General features: G+C 40.4%; 1 protein-coding gene across 1 annotated transcript in view; it reads left to right on the top strand.

Moving 5' to 3' along the window:
- Positions 1-27939, top strand: part of fng (Fringe glycosyltransferase) — a 48366-nt gene that overhangs the window by 6753 nt on the left and 13674 nt on the right. The window lies entirely within an intron of this gene.

Below are 27939 nucleotides of genomic sequence, written 5' to 3'. Positions count from 1 at the left end.
ATTTTAGAAATCTGAACTCTCTTTTCCCCTCCTTTGAAACTTTCGCGATCTTTGAGTTTCGCTCAAAAGTAGATCGATCATAAATCGATCGAGCCACATTGGAAGGAGAAGATGATTTGCATAACCACATGACTTGTACGTAAACGTGTGAATGATTAATAGTCGCTTATATATATCGGCTATTGATGGATGCTTTACGTCAGTGTTTCTTAACCTTTTTTGCCTGTGGCCCCCTTTGAACCATATTTTTTTTTCTCGTGGCTCCCCTGTCTTACCCAGAATCTTCAACTCTCATTGTAATGATCGTATTGAAATGATTTTTTCAGTGAATTTATACTGAACGAAAATTGACTTCAAGACCACTGGCCTAGAATTTATTGACCTCCCCGCCCCCGCTAGTCTGAGTTCTATCAGGACCGTCTCAACATCATTGGTCCCTCTCAGGCAAAGTGATGTTATGATAGTCCCATACTTAGCTGGAAATAAAAACAGTCTACATATTTCCTACTACTTCTTTTCAAAATTAATTGTACTATACAAAATATCATAAGGTGGTGTCACTCATGGACATGAAGCCCCGGCATGACCCCTCACAAGAGTGGGACTGATGACAGAGCTGCAGCCCGGGACTTGATATGGTTTTCATCATTTTTGTTTTTCACATATAATTTAATATAGAGAAGGGGTTTGTGAAAAAATCTAGCCAGGGACCGGCGAAAAACCCCATCCTAGGGAACTTGTTGCAAAATGTAGGTGGTGATCTCCGGGTGCCACTTCTCAGCTCTCTGCAGCCCTCCAAACCACCTACCATGGCCCCTTTCTACATTTTTTTCTGTGGTCCCCTGGAAGTATCCCAGTACCACTAGGGGGTGAGAACCAGTGCTTTACGTGACTGTTTTATGGTGAACATCAATGCTCCCACTCCTGAAGAATATAAACTTAGCCGTAGACACATCAAAATACTATTTAGCCTAAACTACACCAATTAACCACCACTACGCAATGAGACGTAATTTCTTTTTTGTCTTGAAAGTGTTCTTTAGTGGTTAGGATAGTCCAAATGTGTCAGTTTCGGATCGATTACTTTCTGATCGCTGATTTATTCTGGTCGTGAGCATATATACATGTGTATACATTACCCCTTGTCCTACTTTTTTTTTTGCATGTGCAATTTTGAAACCAATGGAAGAATAGCCTATTTTTTGTCTCTTGGTGTTGGCTATGGAAATATATTACCGTAGCTTGTCCAAGGAGAACAAACAACACCCAAAGCCATTTTTTTCCCCCTTCAAGGCCTTTTTCTTATCTCTTGTCTTGGTCTCGTCCACCAGCTGACGTTTCTCTCGGAATTCTTGGCCTTTTTCTAAATCACGATCGTCGTGATATAGAAAAGGAGGTTTTTGTATTTCGGGAAAGGGGGGGGGGGGTTGGGCCGTGTTGTGAATCGTGGTTATATATATAGATGCACACGAACTTGGCTGGATTGCGTGCCGGCTTCAAGAAGAAATAACATGGAAGAATTTTCTCAGTGCTACTTTTTTTATTTCTACTTTCTTCAATATGGACACGATGATGCAGATCCTTTTGGCAAAGGGCTGCGTATTCATGCATGTTGGGAATAGTGGACAACTGTTTCGACTGCTGCATTTGACCCATGATATTGGGGATGCTCTGGAGCATGTCTCAAGAAGTGTAAATTCTCTAACTTCAAGTCAGTGTTTCCCAAAGTGGGCGACATTGCCCTTTTGGGGAGGGTGATGGAATTATGGACATAATATAAAAACAATGGGTTCGCTCGGGAAAGGGCGGTAGGATAAATAAGTTCAGAGCACTATTCTGGACATTCCAGTTTGGGGGGGGGGTGTGTGTGTGTATGAACACTCTCTTGCTGGTTCCTATACTAAGAAAGTACTGCGCAGTGTGCTTCCCTCGGTCTTCCAAATTCGGAAGTAGACAAATTGGCTGGTTATTTTTTGCTTGTGTCATGGGTGAATTTTTTGAATGTGGTAGGCCTGATTGCTGTCTGTGGAAAAACTTCTTTGAAGTGTCTCCACAGGCGATAGACTGGATTTGTGCACAGTCTGCATGCACAATGCGCGATGAGATGGAGGTTGAGTTCAGATATAGGCATGAACTGCATTCCATGTTGCTTTGCATTCCTGTCAGTGGACCGAAATGGGCTATCGTGACATTAGGGCTTGGCCTCTTATTCTCTACGGCAGGGGGTCTTCAACCTTTCTTGGGTCGCGAGCACTACCTGTGTCATCAAACGAAGAGCACCTTTATAGCAACGTTGGCATGAGTATGCCTGAAATTTGCATGATTGTAATCCTTTGATTAAGTTTTCACAGGGTGTTTAATTGATCAACTGCTCGCGAGCAGGGAATAGGACACGAGCATTGAGCACTCTTGATGTTTTCAGGAGCACCATGGTGCTCGCGAGTAACAGGTTGAAGGTGACTGCTCTACGGGGAAAGAATGTTACTTTTTTTATCCTGAAACGTACCATCATACGGAAAAACCGTTTTACCGCATTTAAGCCGGGTTTTCCTAAGAGTAGAATTTCTGCAGCGTGTAATGCTAATCGAAAAACAACAAAAAAATGAATCTCAGCAAATATTTCACTTAGAAACGTGGATTTTTTTTTATTTATCATCGGGAGAGACAGGGCAACAACTTTCTAATTGGGTTTTTAGGCACACGGGGACGGTATAAAAAGTTAATTTTCTATTTCAATAACTACGCAACCACTTGCAACAGGTATGACATGTCTGAGTACTACACGTTATTTGGATACTTTTTTTAATTGGAAGTATGCTTCTAGGATGAACGGTTCGCCAGTAAAATGCCACGCTCCCGGTTACCTATGTACCCTGTATATTTTGAAGTCAAATCCTCCCTCCCTCGAAAAATGGAATGGAGTTGTTGGTAACTCTTTTCTTCGTTGGTAGACCAACATAAATTCCAAAAATTTTATATCATCAAATTGAGTTATCACGCATGGACAGTTTTAGGCGCCTTCTATTTATCTTGCCCATTTTGTTTGAATATGACGATTTTATTCCTGCTGCAACAGCTCCCATACGGAGAGATCTTCTATTGTAGGACATCCAAGTGGAGAAAGATGAGGAGGAGGAAGAGCTGGAAACCTCCAAAACCACCCTCACTGAGAAAGAAGAGCCAACATACTTATATAGGAATCATCATAACGTAAAAAGATGGTAGTAATGGTTGTGTTTGTTAGTGTGTGTGCCCCATCTCCGATTTCATCTCTCACCATTTCTTTCTCTTCTCTCTGGGAGGAGCCCTGGCTTCAAGGAAATGAACAAGTGGGTCTTTTATCAATTTATGACCCAAAATTGAAGGCTGGATGGGAAAGGATGCGGCGGTGAATTCTGTTCTTAATGGTTGCGGATCCCGTTTGCACTTATATTTCTGGCATCCTTAACTTCGGATTCGAATACCGTAATCCAATTCTCCTCCTCCTTGGTGTGTAGTATATGCACTTTTTTTTTTTTTAAAGGATGGTCATGTGTCGTATTTCGTTTACTTGGTGGCACAGTGACAAGATTTTTTTTTTTCTTTACTGATGAGTTTTTCCATCTCTACATGATCATCTTTCTAAGCAAACCGTTTGTTTTGATTTGTTTCTAGTTGATGCGTACCATCTGTGAGACTTTTTATTTTTGTTTTTTGATGCCCACCATATGCCCGATCGAAATTTCATAACACATGGGAAAAACTGGTGTTCTAGTAATTTTTCTTAGCTGTAATGTCTAATGAACGGTTGGAACCCCAAGGTCCTCCGAAGAATTTCTTGAACTTATTTGTCCTATTGCCCACACTTCTCATTTTTCTCCCTGCATGCCCCGCACCCCCCCCCCCAGAGGCGCATTTATGGTTTTGCCGCCTGTTGGCTGCACAAATTTTGCCGTAAGTCTCTAAGTCACTCCCATTTTCACACATTCTGCAAGTCGCTCTTTAATCACTCACATGCTTTCACACTGCTTTGGTCACTCACATACTAGCACTCTCAGTTGCTCATTAATATATGGGTCCTTGCTTTATGGATCACTCTTTTGATCATTTACACATGCATGTGTAAACGTACCGTAAATTCTTTTGTCGATTCACATGTTTACAATTTCTCTAGATCAACTCTTTTGGTCATTCATATGTTTGCTCATCCCTTAAGTCACTTTTTTTGTCACTCACTGACCTAGTCCCTAGGGCAGAGGCGGATTTATTGAGGGTTATGTACAAATTTTGTTGCCCTTCCATTGTATAAATTTTTCTTGGCCACTCATACCTCAAATTTGCCTCCCCACTGAACTAGCTGCCCTGGGCCATAGCCCATTTATAAATGCGCCACTGCCTTCCCCCTCTTGCGCCAACTCATGGGATCCAGTATTGCACACATAGCTTCTAACCCCCAACCTCCGCGGGGTTGATTTTTGGCGAAATTTTGTAAAGGCTTTGTAATCAGCCTTTTCACTGCAGCAACCTGGACCTATCTCGTGGGCATAACGTTGGGCAGGATACCCGATTTTTTGTTGGTGGGAGTGTGGTATGCAAAGCAAGCAAAAGAGAGGCTCACTATGAGGTTCAAAGATGTTTAGCCTACACTACTTAATACTTAACCGTACATGAATCTCGTAAACATTCTTCTGGGGAAAAATTTGTAATGAACTGGTTGCATCATGCAGAAACGTGTTGTGTGCGGGACCCTGACGGATTTATGTTGTCAGTGTCATTCATGCTTCTTGCTATACAGGTGTTGCCATCTATAATCCATATTGTGAAGTGAAAGCTGCAAATTTCTGCGTTCAGTGTGTCTGTAAATGTGTACTGTTTCCTTTTTTTTTTTGGGCCCTGAGCGAATGTCCTCTCATCCAAAATCAGATTGCAGGCGTTTGGGAATCACTACCCTGTGCTCTTTATATTTCGTGGGGCACCCTTCAAAGTCTGGTTACCACCCGATTTTACTCGGTACTTGTAATCGCTTCTAAAGATTAAGTAACATTGCTCATTCTTTTTTCCGAAATAGCCTTATTATTTTATGCACATATTATTCTTATCATAATCCAGTGGATAGAATGGAGCTACTTGTTGGAGGGGGGGGGGGTTTGCACCAAGTAAGTGAAGGGTAAGAAAAAGAAACTGACACACGTTTTGGAACAGAACATTTTTCTTGTTCAAGGAACCAGTTCGGAAATAAGAAAAAAAAAAATTGACTAGTTTATTGGTACTACTAGTAGCATTGCTAGTGGTCTGATGGGTTGCTTGCCCGCGTGTGCCTCTGATGTAGCCCTTCCTCACTCACCACTCTCTTGCCCATCTAATAACTTTCAAGATCTTGTTATTTTGCCTTCGGGGGTAGCTAGTCTGACGGCTACTTTTTTTGCGTGTGTGTGTGTATGTATGTGTGTGCCTGGCTACTGGTCTTCTTTCTGCTAACTGTCTGTCTGGTCTCGTCTCTGCACGTTCCCCTTCTCCTTCTAGTGGAGGATATTCATATATAAAAGACCTTTTTGGTCGTCTTATTATATATATTGCCGCCATTTTTTTTTATTACCTAGAACCCTCCTGGCTGTCTGAAAATTGCAGCCCCCCCTGCCCTTTTTTTTTCTTCCCCCCCCCCGTCTTGAGAAAAATGGTTGTCAGGCCGTGGAATGCCATTTTTCCCCTCTTTTTTTTCTAACTTCATTTTTATAGATTACATATCCTAGCCTTATTTGCTCTACATAGTTTCGCTCCCCTCCTCATGCTAGAAACATTTTTTTTTTGTACGTATTTCTGATGGTTAATACAGCTATACCTATACATTTTCTTTTCCTCGTGATTCTTTGGACCAAAACGTAGAATCCGCGAGTTTTTACGGTTGCCAATTGCTTTGTGTGTCCTCAGGCTGCTTCGGGGCGACTGGTCTTTTGCTATTACACTGTTTGTATATACGACGGGATTCCTTTCCCCTTCGATTTGCAATTTCTTGACATGCCAGAACATGACGTGGTTAGTAACCACTAATCAGTCTATTTCTGTTCCATATAAAAAGCTAATTATACCTTTGATCTACAAAATACTGTACCTTCACTTTCGACCTTATCTTGAAATATTTTCGTTTATTAGTTTTTAATTCATCAGGGGATGCACAATTTCCTGCCCGCGAAAGATGTTCCCGAAAAAGTCGAAATTCGCAACACGATAGATTCGTACATCATTTTGTGGACTCCGATTTGGACCATTTCTCATATTCGGACAGCAGACGGAAAAGGTTGAGCATACCTGCTATGCATGCACCTACCATGAATAGAATTTTCGTTCTTTATACTGCGGGGAAATGGAGTTATAAGTGTTCTCCAGGAACGAAAATGGACAGGGATAAAACCTGAGATTTGGCATGTGCCATCACATCGGATGATTCTTTCTTCATAGGTCAGCGGTTCCCAACCTTTCATGTGCTACAAGTAACCTGTTGGAAATACGGGGAAGGCTTTCAACCTCTTATGAATTTGTAAGAGGCGTGCATTGCGTATTAGAGATGCGCAGAACATGTCTATGTACCAATAAAAATACGTAAGAGGTTTTGCATATTCCTAGTAATTCGTTGGCGTTCAATTTATAAGAAAAGGCAAGCTATTCCATTCATAACACCCTGCTAGGGAAACTCCCCGTGACAACAATCTGTAATTTTCCCTTAACCAAATGAGACTACTTGCAGCGTTTATTGAAACATAAGTCACTTGTCCCACCGACCAGTGAATACGAGTACCTACTGTTACGCAGCTATCATGAGTGGTCCGCTAAACGAAAAATCTCTTCTGAATAATAATTTTTTTTTTAAATATATTGTAATTTAGAAGAGTGATATACCAGCAGAGAGAGGTGGGGGTGCAGAAAGCCATAAAAAAACAATTAGGACTGTAGTTGAACCTCATGAAGGCACCACTGTTGGTTCTGTGGCTTTATCGATAAACAAGTGTGGAGATTTGAAGGCCTATTTAAATTACATTCTAAGAAAACATTTTGCAAAAGGTACTTGCTAATAAGAAAGCGTAATATACTGGATAGTTTTTTCCCTAAGATTCAAACAGCGACACTGATTACGAAATAACTGAAACAAAATATCTTCACATAAATGCATGTATTTTTTTTAGCATATTCAGCAAAAAACAAGACATTTTCAGGTGTCAAACTGACTGGCAACGTGTTTCGCTACTGGTCCAGTGGACCACCACAATTTTTTTTCTCGGTGGTTCGATTGTTTAATCACTGTCAGTGGCCCGCTGAATTAACTACATGCTCCTCTAACACATTCCCCGGCGAAATTTCTAACGAATTGGTTACATGCAGGAACGAGTTGTATGTATACAGGGTGATTCAGAAAAGATGGGAAAAACTTTAAGAGGTGTTAGTACACAGCACCAATGCAAACAATTGAGAATGCATGGGGCGCGGTAGCCCAGGTCGATAAGATACTGGCCTAAAGTAACAAAGGATGGTTAGAGGTGTCACGAGTTCGATACCCGGTTCGTCCTTGTCAGAAGAATTTCCTGGCACACGGGCACAACAGAAACGGCGACATGACCACACAAAAGGATTACTACCGTAGGGAGGCCCACATCGAGGGGTTAGCGCACCAACCTCTCGATGAGTATAAAAACCTAGCTTGCCGTTCGGAATCTGCAATAAATTGTAGGTCCCGGTCTAATTAGCCCTCGTTGCAGAAAATGACGATGGTGCGACAAAAATGATCAAATAATGCATGGTCTAACGTGAAACGCCAACGCGCTTGCGCTTTCCGAAACGGCCTCTCCGCAAACGTTGAAACCCCATTCCTGTTGAAATTTATCGGGAGGAAAAAACACCATGCATGTGCAAATGTAACCTGGGGAAGAAGAAGAAACCGTATGTAAAGCTGCCTCACAGTGAATAAAAGGCGCGGACGCCAGCCGTGTGAAGTTATTACAGCGTGCAACCGTTCTAACAGTTGTAACGTACGGGATAATGGCGCACTTTACTAATTACTGAGTCCCCCTCCTTTTATTCACTGTGACGCAGATTTGTGTACGGTTTCTTCCCCAGGTTACATTTGCACATGCATGATGTTTTTCCCTCCCGATAAATTTCAACAGGAATGCCGTTTTAACGTATGCGGAGTGGCCGTTTCGGAACGCGCAAGCGTGTTTGCGTTTCATGTATAGACCATGCATTCTTTGATCACAGTTGTTTGTATTGGTGCTGTGTACTAACACCTCGTAAGTTTTTCTCATCTTTTCTGAATCACCCTGTATGCAGGGTGCACAGCTATCAGCGCCCACTACATTTTACCGGAGAACTATTGATCCTAGTGGCATACTTCCAATGAGGAAAAATGTTCAAATAACTTGTAGAACTCAGACATACGTCATTCATGTTGCAAGGGGTTGTAAGGTTATCAAAATAAAAAAAAATTAACTTTTTATACGGACACCCTGTGCTCAAAAACCCAGTTAGAAAGTTGTTGCCTTGCCTCTCCTGATGCAAAAAAAAAAAAAAAAAATCCACGTTTCCGAGTGCAATATTTGATGAGATATTATTTTGAATTCAAAAAACGGAGAAAATTTGACTAAAAACAGGATAAATGGGATTAAAAAGGTATATGGACCCTGTATATCTGACGTATTTATATTGTTTGAGTTATGCTTGTTTTGTGTTCTGATAATACTGCCATCTGACTTCTTTATTTTGAAGTGAAGATGGTAAATTCTTGAATTGTTATGGTATGCGAGTATGATGCTCTTCGCGGAGAGATTTTTTCAAATGATAGACCGACTTGCATTCGCCAAAGTTGGAAAACCAACTGCAGCCGACCACCATCTTGCCCTGCAGCCAAATGATACTACCACTTCAATTTAACCGTACATGTATATCGTGCACATTCCTCTGCGCAATTTCTAACGAATCGGTTACATGCAGGAACGTGTTATGTTTGTGTACCTGCGTGGCCCTAACGTATTTATATTGTCAGAATTGTGATGATTGTTTCGTGTTCTTGCTGGTACTGCCATCTGGTTTCCATATTTTGAAGTAAAGATGGTGATGCCCACACGACCGCACAGTGGCATCAAATGATAAAACAAGACATGGCCCAGGCTTTGTACCATAGGGATGTAAACCTTGTACCCCAAAGGGTTGGGGGGCCACGCTGAAGTGACGCCAACTAATTTCGGTGTCTTGTTAAAGCAATGGACCCCCCCCCCCTCCGCAGTACTCCTGTGACCATATGGATTCTGTTCTTCATATGGTGATAGACATGGGGGGGGGGCTTTCAAAAAAATTTCTGTAGGGGGGGTTGCGTTTTTTCGTGAAAAATAACACTATAATCTCGGCTTGGGGGAGGGGGTTTAGAACCCCACCCCCTTTACGCACGCCAATGTGAACGGTGTTCGCACTTGAAAACTCCCTGTGTACCCTGTATTGGAGACTGTCTCAGACTCGAGAGTTTGATCTTTTGAAATTCTTCAAATGTAAACCTGCCATGGGAAGACCCATGGACTAATCATTCATATATCTGTGTATAAATGTCATGGGGGGGGGGGGAGAAAGAAATTGTGTTCGTCATTTGTTTACGTTACAAAAAGTCATAGTAAAATTACGTTGGGAAAAATAATGATTTTGTTCATGCAGGGGTCGAAAATAGCTGCAGGTTTCGAAAAACGTGAAAAAAATTTTCTTCAAAAAACGCACCACCCCAAACACCTCATAATTTATGTGAATCGCAAATAAATTGGGGAATGAATGCACAGCTGAACTGTGCAAATACGATTGCGGATGTCCTTTGCCAATTCTCTGGTTCCGGTTAAGGGTCGTGGAAGGAGAAACGATTAAGTGATCAGAACCAACGCCGATTTTGTGAGAATATTCGCAGGTCACTTCCTCTTTTTCTGCCGTTATACACATCGCAAGTTTGTCCAAATGTGACAATGGGTAATTATAGCGGTGTATTAGAAATTTTTTCTCGGCTGCTATAAAACAGTTTTATTTTGAGAGTTTTGGGGGGGGGGATTAAAAAAATGTCCTCGATGACAACTGGAAATGCCATTTTCGCACTTGAGTTGAGCCTGCTATATTTATTTTTTCCCCCAACATGATACATCCACCACATAAGTACATGGCAGTGAATACCTTCGGGGTTTTTCTTAGCCAAGATCATCTTTCCACAATCCTTTCTTTTACCTCCTCGACCGTGAAAATCCGATGGAGCCGATCGGTTGACCAAAGCGTCATCATCAGCCGAAGTTTGTCCACGTCTTGACATCCTTGGCTGGTTTTTCCGCGTTTTTTTTATTATGAAAAGTGACTCGAAAAAGGGCCTATCATTTATTGGGGTTTTTTTGCGCTTCCTTCCGAACATTTCACTCAATGGTTTGTGATCAGTTGGTATGCGGTTTTTTTTTTTGCTGCTGTAGAGAAAGGGTTGAACGAGCATATACGATCTGCCTGGTGGATGTGAAATTGTGGTTGCTGTTATCGACATGATCTTTTCTGATGTTTTATGCTTTTGAAAAATGTCCAATTTATTTCTATGTATGTTAGTCGAAGAAGAATTTTTTTTTTTAGTTTGATGACGTACGATCAGTGTCATACTTTGAAATGCAACCATTGCCGTCATTTCAACTTTTTTCCAGGGTGGGGGGGGGGGCAGGCAAAGCACATGTACTCAATGTATGTATATATATATTTATACCATTTTTAGTGTATTTTCAAAAGCCGGGGGGGGGCAACGGCCCCCCTGCCCCCCTAAATGACGGGCCTGAATGCAACAAGGACCATGGCCTCTTGCAGAAGAGAGGCTCGCTGGGCTTTTGCCCTGGAGCCTAAGAGGAATCTTGGATTTATTTTTTTTTGCGTTTTCTTTATTTTAAATACATTGGAAAAGGACCCGGGAAAAATCAAAATTTTTTCCTTGGCATGGCGGTCGGTGGGTGACACAGTTTTAATAGCTAGCGGCACACAATCTCTAATCCACATATTCACTGTTCTCAGCATGGCCTCTGGCCTCCACAATGGTTGGGCTGACGGACCCAGAACGATTCTCAGAATTTTTTGTTTTTTCACGCCATAAATTCACTATTGAGGGGGCAAGTTCAACCTTTTGGTGTAAGCACAAAAATTTTCTTCCCGAGAAATTTTTTAGTTACCACCTGTCAAAAAGCATTTAAATTAACAGAAAATTGTTAAAATACCATATAAAAGGTATTTCTTTCGATATATTTTTTACCGAAATATTAATTTTTTTTTCGGCTTGGGAGGCACGGGTCCTCTGTGTGCCCCCTTTCCTGCGTACGCCTCTGTAGAGAGGCCCTGCTCCAGAATGTGGGTTCGTAGAATTGATTCTCGTTGGCCATTTGTTTTTGTTGTAATTTGAAAAAAATTTTCCTAGAGCAACTTCAGATTGGTGCATGGGTTGACCATTTTTATGGAATCCAAACTTGGGACATATATTTAGCCAGCCATCGTCGATTAGCGGTAATAGTTGGCGATTATCATCGACCTAAGGTAACTACTATGTCGTAGTTACAGTGAAACAAAATATCGTTAACGCGACTTATATAGTAAGTTTAGGCTGTCGCGCTCAGGGCTGCCTATCGCGACTAAATTCTTCATTTGGAGAACGAATAAAGTATCCAAAATACGACATTGATCTTCATTTTCGTCCTTTATGTCTACAAGGACCGTTTCAATACGAAGGTATCAGTGTGTAATGAAATACGTCAAACAACGTGTGTCAATTTGTCACTGTTGCCAAATTAGGAACGTCTATTCGCCAATGTAATCAAACAGTTGATCAATGCGGCCAATCTTTTCTCTGATTTAATAGTTTTTTTTTTCTGTCTGATAAAACTAAATTGCTAGAGTTAATAAATAGCCAGAGAGAACGAACCCTGGTCATCATATTCGTGCAGGGTGTTATTTTGTTGACAAAAATACGGGAAATAAAGGCTTAATTACGGTACATCGCCAATTCTTGTAAAAAAAACATTTCGTCGTGATTTGTTGGTGGTGCAACTGAGATCGCAAGCTTGAATGCCGCTTCATGAGCACCCTGTATAGTCAGTGCGGCATTGGGTTTGACTTTTCAACAGTGGCGGTCAATTTTCTAACTGCTATGGGGTCGCCGCCATTCGCACGAAATGGCGTGGGCCTCGAACACACACACACGATTTAAAAATAAAAAAGTTGCGTAATTTTTTTTCTCTCTTTTCCTTTAGTGGGAAGGTATAATAAGGTAGTTTTAAGATTGTATATAATTGTGTGTGTGTGAGAGGGTCGGCCGAAAAAATGGCAGCTACTTCAAACCATCATCCACTTAATGAATTCTTGATTTTTCTTCTTGTTCGCCGGCTTATGATTTATCTTCTCATTGATTATATATCGAGAGGCCGAGAGTGAGTACCAAGTTGTCCGAAGAACTTGTTTCGGGTCATCGACTCCTGGCTATTACTAGCCCGGGTTATTATTACCTATCAATCTCGTTCAGGGTGTGACTGCCTCGACCTTCTGACGATAGATAGAGTCCGTTCATTCGGACGATGCTAATCATTAGTCAAAAATTGCTTTTTTTTCTCTCCTTGATCCCATGATTATATTTTAGACCCCCGTTAAGCTGATGGTTCAGCTATTAGCGCTGAACCTGCATTCGTAATTACGTTTTTCTATTACCAGGAACAGGGTTCAGAGTTTTAGGAGTTTCATTAACGGCATATGTAGTCTATTAATTGGTTCTTCGTCATCAATTTTTGCACAATGGATCCTCCTTTCTTTATCTGCGGGAAATGTAATTACGTATTGCCAATGTCCATTCAGTTTTAATGCCACGACTATCAAAACGTTCGTGCGAAGTCTTGTGTCGTGTATTTCATTCAATTTTACGCTTTAATGCCACAAAAGTTTCATTTCTGGCGTTTTCTGACTCATTCAAATAGTACAAGCAATGCCGCATGCAAACAATGTAAACAACTCTGCATTCAAATAATATAAGCGTCTATTATTTGAATATTATGTGCTTGAATATTAAGTGCATATATTATTTGAATGCAATGAATTCATTCATTGCATTCAAATAATATAAGCGATGACACATGCCCAATTATGCAAACGATACAAGCAACGACTCATGCAAATAATGTAAGCAATGCAAGAAATATCGCATTCAAATTCGAATAATTCAGGCAATGACGTATGTGAAAATGAAAACTACACAAGCAACGACGCATGTGAATTATGAAAACGGTACAAGCAACGACGCATGCAAATAGTGTAAACAATGGCGCGTGTAAATGTAAACAACATAAGCAATGACGCATGCAAACAATGCAAGCAGTGTCGCATTCAAATTCCAACTATACGGCCATGTAAAAATCAGGTGCATGCAAGAATAAAAACTACACAACAATGACGCATGTGAATTATGCAAACGATACAAGCAGCGGCGCATGCAAATAATGTATACAACATAAGCAATGACGCATTCATGCAAAAAATAAAAATTATAGAAGCAATGCCACATGCAAATGATGTAAAGAAATGACGCATGTAAATTATGCAGACAATGCAAGCGATACGAGCACTGCCGCATGCAAATAATTTAAAACAATACGAGCTGAGGTGTCCGTCATTTATTGTAAAACCCTCTCGTAGCTGAGAATGACCTCATGGTTTTGGGTGACCTCTAGTTTATTAGTGTCATATATTTCTATATACTCTAGTATATGTGTCGGATTTTCATTTATTTTTAGCTTAAAGCCACTTAAAGAAGCGGAATCTGATGTATAAGGCCTTCATGACGGATCAGTGAATATTTTCGACTGATTCGATTCTTGTCTCGTTGTTTGCGATGTCGTTAAATGGCTTGACGATCCAGCTTTGACTGCTGGATTCGTGAAAAACACATTGTAGATTATTACGGCGTCCATAATATCAGATATTGGGTAATTGACGGCGAACCCTTCACTTATCTACAAAGTTTTTGAGTTATATACAGGCTCATTTCTCATCGACGGAGGGGATAGTGTTCATTAATCGCTTGTCAAAAATAGTTGCATTTGGTTTACACCAGCGGGTATCACGGCGGTCTTCAACTTAGGGTTTGGGTTAATTGCTCTGTGCTCTCACTGAAGTCTATCGATACGACAGTTGAACTATAATTTTTGAAAGTATTCACATCATGGGTGTCTGAGTCTAAGCATACTCAATAAAGTACCGCAGGCGTACGCAAGATTTTCCCAAGGTGGAAGGGGGCGGTTTACGTTTTTCCCCCTACAAAATAACACTATAAGGGCCGTATTCACCGACATGGTTTAAACAGTAGTCACATTTTTTGGATAAGAGATCAACATAGATTGGTTAAAAACCTGAATTTAACCAATCCGTGTCGATCTCTAATCAAAAAATTGTGACTATAGATTAAACCATGTCGGTGAATACCGCCCTACCCTAATTCGGCTCTTTATAAACCCCTTCCCTTGCGTACGCCACGCGGCTCAGTACTTCAGCCGTTAAGGAGATCGCCGCGTCTTCACCCTGACAGTGCGCTGGTGGCACTGTTTGCAAGCGAGGAGCAGGATGAATCCCAAATCTGATGGAGTCCCGAAGAAATTTTAAAGATCTTCAGTGATCAAAAGCGAATTAGACTGATTGTATTGAACTGCCCGAGCGCAATGGGGTGCTCTACCCTTCTATCATACTAATCCTTGATCAATCTAATTTCTGATTGCTACGAATGGACAGTACACGAACAGGCCCGTTTTAACGAGTTGGGGAGCCTGAAGCTTTAACGTTTTTACGTATCCCATGAGTTTGATTTAGGTGTTAAAAATATTATATATATGATATAATTAGATAATTTAAAGACCTCTGTCTGACTTGCTGGTCTTGGGGCTCATCCGTTGAGACACGACTTAGTACTCAAGTTGAAGACTAGTTATGCCACTGTAATTCCCACTCTTTAGCTAGAGAGTAATTCTAATTTCTAACTTTCCCTGGAACCAGGCTTTTGAAAAGAAGTTGGATACTCTAAAATGTTTTACAGATTTGAAGACCAGTAAAATATTTGAAGTGATTCTTAAGGATCACTAGCTTTGGTGGGGGGGGGGCCTCAATCTTTTATCAAATCTACGTCTTATCATCGAAATATCACTAGTTCGCTCCAGCGCCGTATTTACAGGGAAGGACAAGCGGGCTATAGACCAGGGTGGTAAGTTTTTGGGGGGCGGCAAATTTTAGTAATTAGTGACTTAGAACATCAAACTATAATGGGAGAAAAGACAGCAAAGCCTTTCTTTCAAACCGAGCACAACTCAGGTCTATCGCCATGGGCAATTTACTACCTGGTGAGTTGTGCCGAAAGTGTAAGTGGGTGTACCTTACAGTCTTAATGCGTATCTAGTGTTGCGTCTGATTTTTCAGTGCTGCCATCTGTATTTCAGAATTGAGTGAAGTGTGATGATTGAATATTTGTACTGTGTGCAGGCCTGTTGCTCTTTGGTGTTGACTTTTTAACTGGGAGATCGGCTCGAAGTTGGGAGTCACAGAAAACAAACTTCCGTCGACCACCGCTGTGGTGACGGCGGGGCTCGAACCCGGATCCCCACGATGCGAGTCTGTCACTATGACCACGTAACCACCACAAACGGTGTCCAGTAGCACTTGACGGCCCACTCACTCCCTTGGTGAAACACCGTAAGAATCGAGGACCTACTGGACCGTGTCATATAGGCTTAGCCGCTTGATAAATTTTTTTACTGAATGTATTTTGAAAAATGAGTTAAAATTGATCGCTTTTTCGCATGTGCACGATCGGCCTCGTATCATTTCGGGGAAACGTTTTTCTTCTCAGTATAAGATGCAAAGAGAATGGAGCAAGTCGATATTGTTTTTCGGTTATAATTGATTAAAGCATTCCTTAATGCGTCTATTGTTTCTGGAGTTAGTATCGTGACCAGTTTTTCTTCTATCATTAGATACGAGTGTGTAGATGCTGTACATATTGCAATTACGTTCGGAAAATATAGAAGCCTGAATATTGCAGTTTATAATTGCACGGACAACCCTATATTTTTTCGATATTCGTGACTCGTGTGTTAGTGGAGATTTGGAATTCCGTCGAGGGGGGGGGGGGAGTTTCATGTAATCAATCCATGGTCTTTTCATGGTTCCATTCTGCACTGAACTGAAGTTGCCATTCGCATCGCCACAACAGATCTTGCGGTTTTTTTTGGTTGCGGTTAAATCCCACCAAGACACAATGGCGACCGAAAATGGATGCATGAGTGTGCTGAGCGAAATAAAAAGAAATAATTTGAATTACTTCTGTGCGTGTTCGATATTTTTCGTTATTAGACTTCGATTTTTCGTGTCGTCTTAAAAGAGTCCTCTGCGTCTCCTATAGAAGATCTCGTGCACTGATCTTGAAACATTCCGCTGCAGTGATTGGTCTTCCTTTTTTATTTTTACGACTGCCAATTATAATAATTGGTGGGGGGGGGGGGGAACATTAAACATTCATGCAGAAAAATAAAATAAACCCTTTGAATAGAAATTGGTAGTTCGTTCATGCAATGGTTGCGTGTTAAACAGTCCTTGGACCAGTTAAGTGACAGTTAGTGCGGGTAGAATCCTTTGTATGTGCATAAAGTGCCTGCATCTTACCCCCCCCCCCCCATCCCTTCCATTCTCTACCTTAGAAGTTTAGCCTCTAATTAAGTTAAGACTATGCTGCTGCTTATTGCGTGTTCAGAACGGTTTATCGTTAAGTCAGTTGGAAGAAGAAGATCGTTTTGTGGCGGGACAAGTCTTTTGATAGACTATGGCGGGTACGTCGTAATGTCTCGTCTTGCCCTGAAGCTCATGCATTAATTGTGCACGATACTTGTTCTTTCCCACGATATCAGCTCTTTGATAATCTTCTATTTATTTTTTATTAGTATTATCTCGTTATTTTAAGGCCGTGTTCAGTTGTACGTTTTGTCTCGTAATATAGTCATAAATATTGGAGCTTGTGTCTCTTCAGATATCACTTTATAGCAATGTGCCTATTTATCGAATGTTGTTCATAAAACATAATTTTTGTTTGTTTGTACCCGTGACAGCTGAGTTCGGATACCTGTGAAGGTGGGCATGAATGCGCCACATCCGTGTTCACAGTCTGCTTCAAACTATAAGTGACAACGTAGATCGGTAAACTCCCAAGACATAGCTAGGAAGATTTCACTGTGCGCCCCAGGACAGGTCAGGTGAACATTATCATAGCTACGACAGAAATTATTGAATATGGGGGGGGGGGTATTAGAACTGTTTGTAAAATATTTCATCTAAGTAGAACGTATGCGTTTTTTTAACGTCCTTGGGATATTCTATGGCAGGGCTTGACAAAATTGGGGGAAAAAATTTAAGCACCAGTAAAATTTATTCAGGGTCAAACATTTTTCCTAACTGTTCAAAGAAATTTGTATTCTTTGATCTGAGACGAGATTGAAAAGCATGGGAAGAGGTTTTTCATATAATTTCCAAAAATTTTATGCTGTAGTCAGACTTACCAATTCAGTTATATAGTGAAACCTATCTAAGAAGGACATTGTGTGAGATTGTGTTCGACGGAATCAAAACATAGTCCCTTCATTGATAAATGCTTTTATGTGCACCTTTATAAAACGGAAACCTGTCAAAGGCCGGTTATCACACTATAAAAGTTTGATAAAAGCCCTTTTATAAAACTTGAAGAATTCAATAAGCTTATTGGTTGCATTTGCTCGAATGTAACCTATGAACTTTATTGGTTGGATTTTTTGAGCTTTATAAGAGGGATTTTATCAAACTTTTATAGTGTAATACCGGCCTTAAATGGAATATTTATATTTCAGTCTCTTGAAGTGTACATTAGGTGCCAATTTTTTTAGTGGATCTGTCGCCTGGGATTCACCAACCTCTGTTCTAAGGCCGGTATTACACTATAAAAGTTTGATAAAAGTCCTATTATAAAACTTGAAAAATGCAGCCAATAAGGTCAACGGTTGCATTTTCTAGAATGTAACCAATAACCTTATTGGTTAGATTTTTCAGTTTTATAAAATGGATTTTATCACACTTTTATAGTGTAATACCGGCCTAAGGGAGCTATAGGTGAAAATCAAGTAAAACGAATGCCATGGCAATTGATAAGAGCGGGGGAAAGTGACCACAGAGATTTTTGGAGAAAATAAAATTAAGCATTTAAGTGAAATATTAGAGAGAGAACAGGGTGCTACACACTATTGTTCGAATCTCGTATAATCTCCTGCAAGCTGAAGGGATATGTACCCTAGGGTGGGAGGGGTGTGGATTCCAGTGATTTTTTTACACTATAAATTCACTCGGAAATCAATTGAATAAATAGGAAGGGACTCGCTTCTGGATATGAAGGTCCTGGTAAACACAGTGTACGTACTACAAGGAAAAAATATGGTCCAAAAAAGGGACCATGGGCGAAAAAAGAAACACTGCTTCAACTTGGCTGCAGTTAGGTAATCCCAAACCCTCCTAGATATTACTCTCTACTAGTCTCTCTAGGAGGCTTTGGTAATTTTTTCGCTGAGATTTCACCTCAGGAAGTGTTTTCCTTTTAAACTAGAGGTTTACAACAGTTTAATTCGCACGAAATCCCCGATGGTGGTCTATTCCATGGAACTAAGACCGTAGTGAGAGGGAAGACGCCAGGGGGGTCTAGCCCCCACCGTAATGTCAGTTGTTCCCCTCCTAAATAAATTTCTGGTTATGGCCTTGCACTGAACCCAAACAATCTTTTTATTGCGCACCAATGAAAAATTTTACAGCTGTTGATGTTGTAGGGGCCCAGTCTCAAATATGGACCTCGCTTAAGCAGCAATGTCACAAACTTCTGATTACTTGTATACGCACCACTTTGCAGCTCAATTAGTCCTAAGTCCTAATGATAAGACAGGATGGACGCACACCCCATGGAACTTGGGGTCACGGATGAAGTTGATGGAATCGACATGAAAAACTCATCAAGATAATTATTTTTTGTGCCACCATTCAAAGCCATCCACACCATATTCACCCGTAGCTATATTACATTGACGAATGATGTTAGAGATCGCATTTATAATTGAAATTATATTCTGTTGTGAGAAAATTAATTTTTGCCAGAATCGCGTTGGAGGGCTTTCAACCGCTTTGAGGCAAAGAAACAAAAAAAAATTAATATTTACTTCATAAAACGAGGTGAACACGTAAATATTTATAAAAATCTTAGTGCTGCAATTGGTTTGAATTATTCGTATAGGGGTGTGTCCCTGCATTTCATCCGCAACATGGGCGGAGATACGGGGGGGGGGCAGAGTCAAACGTGGAGTCGATTGATCTAATGTATATATGTATAGATGAATTGACATCATCATGCCCCCCCCCAGCAATAATGACCTTGCCCCCCCCAGACTTCCAAGTCAATCTCCGCCTATGATCCGCAAGCTCTAAAACATGCATGCTCATTGCTCAACCCATGGCCCGCAGTCCAGATGTGACCCTTGGAGTCATCTGATGAGCCGCGATTTCAAACCTAATTTTATTAAAAAATGAACTAAACTAAGCGACACATCTACAGATCACTCAAGTGACCCGCGGCACAGTTTCAGAGCACTGAAACCGGCCCACGACATGTTTTCAAACCAATGAAGTGGGCCGCACTTTCCTAAAGGTTGAGCAACCTTGCTCCAAAAATAACATCAAAGTATTATGCAGTGAATATATCCAATACGGTCATGGTGTTTTTGCCCCTCTTGTAGGGGGGGACAAGTCCAAGTATCCAGTCTCTTATAAAACACGTGTCGCTTCCAGGTGGTGTTACACAATGAGGGGCGAATCGAATGTTTCGAAGGTGGAAGTAACGGGTTTCTTATCTTCAGGTGATAGAAAAAAAAAACGGTATTGAATTCAAACATTTAGGTTCAAATTTTTTTTAGGGTTTTCGAGGGGGGAAAAACGGTTCCATGTCGGGACCTTCAGACAAAAGAATGGAGAAAAAGAGGGAAACTGAACTCTGTCTGTCTCCTTGTGGGAGCCTCTTTTCTTCTGTTTGCATTCTCCGAGATTTTCTTACTGTGTATGTGTCCTACAGGAAAGAAAAAGTTGAAGAGGGAGAAAAAGAAATGTGAGGGGGCGAAATATACAGCGGGTGAAGAGAATCATCAAGGATCATCTGCCGTATATACAAAAATGCCGAAGAAAGAGGTTCGTGTGGGAATCCCAGTCAGTGACTCACGGGTGCCGAATAACTTTGATCGCGATTTTGACCCTTTTTCGACACTAGCTACTGGTGCTACTCCCGCGCTTTTTTTTTTTTTTTTTTTTTTGCTTACCCAGTGAAAACTGGGTGTTTGATTGCCAATGTAGATTGTTTCCGAGTGGTTTTCATTCCAACGGAGGTTTTGCGACCGTACCTGCCATCTAGCCACAAGATTGTTTATTCGTAAAGTTTCATTTAAAAAAGGGGATCTCCGGTTATTGTACCATCAGTCCGACCGGGGCGCCCGCTGTGTTTCCTTGGGACAGCGTTTCTCAAAGTTCATGTCTTGTCCTTTCTATGTGGTTTTTGTTTTGTAAATAAATAAATAAAGTGTGCTCTTCGCCAACTTTTTGTCAGGGGTGTCGCGACGAACTGGAGATATTGGTTTTTGTGCTTGTTTGGTATGCTTGGTTGCTTTGTGAATAGACAGCATCTACTAAACTTTTCCTGGGAGCCTCATATAAACGATGACTTGGGTAAGGGAACCGCGGGTGGCAAGAAAACTACTGTCCTAGGTGATATAAGCAGTGTTATTGTGGTTATTATGCCGAGAAATTTTTAGGTTCTTATTGGTTCAGTAGTACTGCGATTGGGTCTGATTATGCTGTCAAAATAGAAATACACGATTTTGCTTTGAAATGTTTGTGGGATCGATGGTGTATTCTTCTTAATGTTTATACGCATGAATTGATGAGAAGCATTCTCTTAACAAAATGCGGTTTTTTTTATTGTTACTGCCTAGTTAGATAACCTTTCTGAGCATAGGCATACGCAAAGGAAGGGGCTTTTCCCATGGCCCAACTTACAATTTTTTGCTTTTTCACGCTATAAATTCACTACAAAAGGGCCCATAAAAAGTCTGGTCTGGGGCCCGTCAAAGATTCCAGGCCCTGTCTGCCCCACCCCCGTGGGGGCTGCGGGTTCTTCCTGGGCCGAGATAATGGTGCACTTTTTGCTTTTAGGCAGTAAAAAACGAAAATGTCCTTGGGAAGAAGTTAAAAGTTGAACCCCCCCCCCCCCCCGAGAAAATTCTGCCTACGCAACTACTTTACCGCACACCAACTCTGGTCATATATCGCCATACGGCAATTTCCAACCAGTGAAGTTATCAGAACATGGACTGATGCATCTTCGAGACGAATCTGTTGGCCAGGACTTCCAACGGCCCCCCATTGCTTTATTTTGTAACTGCATGGGGTAGTGGTTCTCGAAGTGTGCGTCACGGCTCCTAAGGGCATCGCTGTGTACTGCCGATATTTATGTGCGCCTGTTTGATGCTTTGAAGCAGTACTTTTTGTTAGGCTTCTGGGGATCCGCGGATAAACGTTGACTAGCTCAAGGGAACGACAAAGTTCGCGAGCCATTGTTATATGGTGATGTAACTTGAGCTATTGACAACCGCAGCTTCCTTACGTATATAATCGCAGTCCTTCTGTGCCCTTCATGGACAGGCCTGCCCTTACTGAACGCTGGCCCGGTTTGAGAATAATCACGGGAGGGGGGGGGGGCACGAGAATAACTTGTGCCAGTAGATTTTTATAAGCGTTTTCATAGTTCAAGCGCAGCCACCTTCCACACAATTTAGTAACTACAAAAGAAAAATTTCAAGAAGTTTTTAATTTTCTATCACCTTGAGAAGAGAGGGCGAATCTGTTGCATGTCCCTAAAGAGCGGTTCTGATCATGGAGACAAAAGTTGTTTTCTTCGGCAAAATACTATGATTGTTCTCAGGGCCACCCTTACCCGACGCGGGGCCAGGAGCGTCTCAACAATTTTATATATATTGCGCGGGGGGGGGGGGGGGGGAATCGGCATCCATTACTTCAGAACATACAGAAATGTTGAGAAAATTCCATACAAAAAATTTCAGAAACACAACTAAATGTAAAGTAACACAGAAATTGATGAAATTTCAGCACTGAAGGCAATTTTAAACTAATGTCAGAAACAATTCTCGAAACTTCAAATTCGGGAATTGTATTCAATTCCAAAATTTAAAAAAAATTAGAATTGATTAACTAGAAATAATTCCAGCATCAATGAAAATCAAGAATTAATGAAATTAATGATTTCGCAATTGATGAAAATTCAGTATTATTTTTACATACATCATCCAGAATTGAGATGAAAATTAAGAACTAAATTATTACAAGAAATAATTTAAAAATTTGTGAAAGCCTCCAATAATTTACCGTGAGAGCGGAGCCCGGTGCCACTACCTGTCGCACAACCCTAATGGTGGTTGTGGTCATTCTAACCACACAGTAATACGGTAGAAACGCATCAATTCTCTCTACTCTTCTCTCCTTGGAGCCGCGAATCACACTTTGAGAACTACTGGTATAGGGTAAAATATTTAACGGTTCCTTAGGTAACAGCTCTGATAGCTTTTCCATTGTTTGGAACCCCTACAGTATTTATTACAGTCGGTATTATACTATGACGTTTAACGTCAACTCGCATGTAACGCTATTTCTCTAAAGCCAGCATAATCAGTATTTTAAAAGTTTACCCCCGAGGGCATTTCTATGCAGTCCTCAAGAGTGACATTATACTGAGGTCCGGCTGTAGCTATCCACAGTCCTTGCCAGTCAAAAAAATAAAAATTAAAAAAATTAAGCCAGACAGTGTACTTTTTCTCTCACATAGCATGACTAGTTTGTTTTTGTGATTCAGGTCAGAATATGTTTGTCACGAGGAGATCGTGTCGAAGAATTTGGAGCGAATTTCCCCCGAAGTGATTGTGAAATGGATCTATTGTGAAATGCTGGCCCGCACTTTTTTTTTTCAAAGTAGGGCAATGGGAGCAGGGCCCGTTGAGAGTTAAATCCGATTTTTATCTGATGTCCAGTCTCTCAAAATTGTTCACGTACAAACTTTATTCAATTGGTTAATTTACCGGACCGGATTCTGTCCTCATATTCGTCCTTTGACCCTTCCCCGATTCTTCTCCCTTTTTTGCGCGTGAGTGTGTTGTGTCAGTTTGACCATGCATGACCTATTGGTTTTGCGGTCTTTTATTCTGCCTCTGACCTGTGATGGTGATGCCTACATAGGCTTTGTTTTTATGAGGTGTCCGTATTGTCGTGGTTCCGTTATAGCAGGGGAGATGGCTTTTGTTTTCGAACGTCCATTGTTCCCCTTCTATTATATTATTGGGGTATTGTGTTGCGGTAATTCGATCGTGCTTGCGGTGGTTTCGTTGTATTAGGTAGAGTCGAATACCGAATGTTCGGCGGCCGAATATCAATTTTCTTTGAATCCATCACAATTATAAATAAAATTGACATATTTAATCGAAAATAAAATTATTGGTAGTTTCAAATGATATCGAATTTTAATTATGCAATTTATTATTTAAATAAATATTAAAAAACTGGTAGCTGAAAGATTTATATTGCCATGATACTGACAATGAAATTTAACGATGATATATTGTATTTTAATATTAGTGATACCTCCGGACTAACGAAGATGGTTCATTCTCTAGAATCACGTTAGCTGAAAAGTGATTTCCCATAAGTTTCTATGGAAAATAATTTGATTTGTTTCAGGTTCTGCCCAAAATTTAAAGATACGTTTTTAAAACACCAAGGAATGCTATAAAAAAGACCAAAAACTAATTGAAGGCTAAAATTAACAGCTTCAAAACTGTATAAATGAGAATCCACAGGAAGATGAGAGATGCCGAAGATCTTATTTCATATTATGTAACACAACCACCACCACCTGTAGTCTACTATAAAGCTCGTGTTGACACCAACCCAGTTCACGTGTCCCCATCCATTTGTGAACTATCCAGCTCATTTCTTTGTCTAAGCATGCGGATGGAGAAGATAAATCTCTCAAACTGTTCAGCTTGATGCTGAGTCTTGCACTGAAAGAACGCATGCTCAGGGTGTGTAGGTAACAGGGCGTATGGTATTTTGCTGGTGAATCGTTGATTTTAGAGGATTTTTGTTTGTTGGCATCAGAAGAGAGAGGGCTACAACTATGCAATATGATTCTATTCTTGAGCACAGGGTGTCCATATAAAAACCTTCAATATTTTTATTTTAATAACTATATACAACCCCTTGCAACATGAATGGCATATCTGAGTACTACACGTTATTTAGATACTCTTTGTAATTGGAAGCCATATACAAAGCTATTAATAAGTATAAACGGAGGGGGTTTCAACTTTTAATTTCTTCCCAAGGAGATTTTTTTCATTTTTTACTGCCTAAAAGCAAAAAATGCACCATTATCTCGGCTCAGGAAGGGCCCGCAGCCCCCACGGGGGTTCCCGTCTGACGGGGCCTGGACCGATTCTTACAAGTTTTTTGCTTTTTCACGCTATAAATTCACTACAAAAGGGCTCATAAAAAGTTTGGTCTGGGGCCCGTCAAAGATTCCAGCCTGCGGGCCATGGAAAAGCCCCTTCCTTTGTGTACGCCTATGCTCAGAAATGTTATCTAACTAGGCAGTAGCAATGCAAAAACCGCATTTTGTTAAAAGAATGCTTCTCATCAATTCATGCGTATAAACATTAAGAAAAATACACCATCGATCCCACAAACATTTCAATGCAAAATCGTGTATTTCTATTTTGACAGCATAATCAGACCCAATCGCAGTACCACTGAACCAATAAGATCCTGAAAATGTCTCGGCATAATAACCACAATAACACTGCTTATATCACCTAGGACAGTAGTTTTCTTGTCACCCGCGGTTCCCTTACCCAAGTCATCGTTTATATGAGGCTCCCAGGAAAAGTTTAGTAGATACTGTCTACTCACAAAGCAACCAAGCATACCAAACAGACACAAAAAGCAATATCTCCATACGCCCTGTTACCCATGCACCCTGTATATTGAATGTAGTACGGACTGTTGTGTGTTATGTGAAATATTGTGTTCTGTTTAAGCCAACTCACACGTTGCTTCGTTTTCCACTTGGACGTAGCTTGTCATCCAACGAGACATCAGATTTTTACGATGAATGCAAATCCGTGTCGAGAAATTTAAGTAAACAAACCAATAATATTATTTGAAAACTGATTATGTATGTATGATTTCTTGTGTGGGTTTGAAATTCGGGTAATGCATCATTCATTATATATTCACAAATTGTTTGAACTAGTTTTTTCCCCCAAATGAACAGTTTTGTCATTGCTTACATGATTTATCTGGAATGAATGGTTTAAACAAATATTTTATATAAAATTTCTCTCACTTATTATCTCTTCAAATTCAGAGTATGGCTACAATATGAACCTATATCCTTGATATATGTATTATCATTGGCATACGCAAAGATGGGGGGGGGGGGGTGTGCAAAGTTTAACATTGATGGAAAATAATTTATTGTATTTTTTTTTACTGTATTATGTTTATTTTGCTTTTTCATTATTTTCATAAATCAAAAATTAATTAAATTCAAACATAGTTATTCAAATATTGTTTGGAGTATAAATATCTTCTAACGAGAAAACGGGGGGGGGGGGTAGGAAATAATCATGGTCGCAAGTGGGGGGGAGGGCACAGGAATGAGAAATGGTTGAAAGGGGGGCCATGGGCAAAAAAAAAGGTTGAGAATCACTGCCTTTGTTCACTAACCGACCTGGTCCCTCGCTCTCTTATTAACTCTTTTAGTCGCTCACTAACTTAACCTCTAGCACTATAGGTCACTCCCATGCTTGCATATCTTCTGGTCACTCTTGTGGTCGTTCACTGACCTGATCCCTCTCTTTCTAGGCAGGTGCGTATTTATAATACGCTTTCTACCGGCTTTCTCGCATTCTATTCTAATTTTCTTAACCACTCATTCCTGAAAATTCGCCGCCCTGAGCTATAGCCCGCTTATTCTTCCGTAGGTACCCCACCACCCCCGTTGGCGATTCGTATATTTTCACTGCGTGGCTAATATCAACTTTCTTCCAATGACGTCGTAACTCAATAACTAATAAATTCTGAGATGATAATGAGATATTGGATGGTGGATGAATATTTGAATTTATATGCGATGTACTCTTGCTATAGTTTAGCATAATCTTCCAGAATATTTTAGCTATTTTCTCTGGTTTGGTGGGTCTTTCCGTGGCCGGTCGAGCGTATAGTAGAATGCTTGATCGTCCTCCCCTCCATCATTCTGTACATTGTTGTATGTATGTATGAGAGCTCTTGTGTGTGTACCCAGCAAATTCCCCCTCCTCCCGTTCCCTCGTCACGCGTTCAGATTTACCGCAGTCAACCGACCCGTAACATCGCCGCTGCGGTGCATTATTTGCGGCCCAATGTCTAGAAAACTTGGGGAAATCGAACGTTTTGCTGTGAGAAACATATTGTACGTGGCAACGCTCTCGAACTCTTCCGCCCACGTTAAGCTTCCTGTTCCGTTTTTATTTTTATGTTCCCATTTAATGTTAGGAAAAAGGGACCCGGTTAAATAATAAATTCTTTTTTCCCACAGTGTTTTTAACCACTTGCGCGGGAACCCACTCTCGATGTGTGCGCACGCTCCCGCCATCTTATTCCGATTCCGGAAGGGATTTATTAGTTTTGTGGGAGAGGGGCGTTCCTTTTTGTGTGCTCAACTTTCTGTGTATTGTGTTTTCTACCTCCTATTGCTTTTTGTAGAGGTAAATCCTGAGTAATATTCCCTGGAAAAAAAATAAATATTCTACTGTTAACTAAACAATGTATGGTTCTGGTTTGTATCAAAGTGTGCGTGGGAAATTTTCTCTTGATTTCCCTTTCCCTTCATAACTCCCACTGAATATTGGTTGGTATTTGACGCAATATATATTGCCAAGATGTTTCAACTGCAACTATATTAATACAGTGATTCGTCTTTGCAAAGAAATTCAGGAGAGGTATCTCATAAATTCATAAATAGTTTAAAAATTCATAAACATTTAAGGACTTGGTGTATTTTAATGTGGTTTGTGAAAAAGTTGTTCTCACAAAGGGGATTTTTTTTTTGGTACCAACAGAAAATTCAGTTAAAATTTTTGTCGATAGAGAGCGCTGCACGTAAGCAAATCACGTTATTCCGTGGAAATTTTTTTCTCTAATGTCTTCTGTGCCCGAAACGTTCGTAAACCTTCGGCCGGAGATTCGCGCGGCTGAGGTAAAATTACTTCACCGAAAGGGCATTATTCACACTACCGTCAACATCACAATGAAAAGCTTATGTAACGCCAATAACCAGAAAATTCGGAAATGAACTCATATGTCCTACATTTTATAGGACTCTGATTTGCATATTTCCAGTGATTTGATTTCGTACAGCGCCCTCTTTCGAAGAAAAATTTAACTAATCCTTTTCTCTGTACTAAAAAAATTCTCCCTTCGTGTGAATAACTTTTTTTGCAAACAGCATTCAAATATACAGATTCCTTTGATTTTTTTTATGAATTTTTAAATTAAGAGTAGTACTAATTGTATTTACGAATTTATGAGACACCCTGTACATTGCTTGTAATAGTAAAAAAAATTGCATACAATATTACATGGCTTGAAAAAAATAATTTAAGCACAAGCCTAACTTCTTGCGAAACAATTTTTCTTTTTCGTCAAGATATGACCTTAAATACTTTTTTATTCTTCTGAAACTTGGTGACCACTCCT

The sequence above is a fragment of the Pholcus phalangioides genome, unplaced genomic scaffold (assembly GCF_987345545.1).
Source record: "Pholcus phalangioides strain wild (caught in Gottingen) unplaced genomic scaffold, Ppha-v1.0 ptg000042l_1, whole genome shotgun sequence".
NCBI lineage: Eukaryota > Metazoa > Arthropoda > Arachnida > Araneae > Pholcidae > Pholcus > Pholcus phalangioides.
Note: the sequence above shows the minus strand (reverse complement) of the source record. Positions and strands in the feature narration are given on the sequence as shown.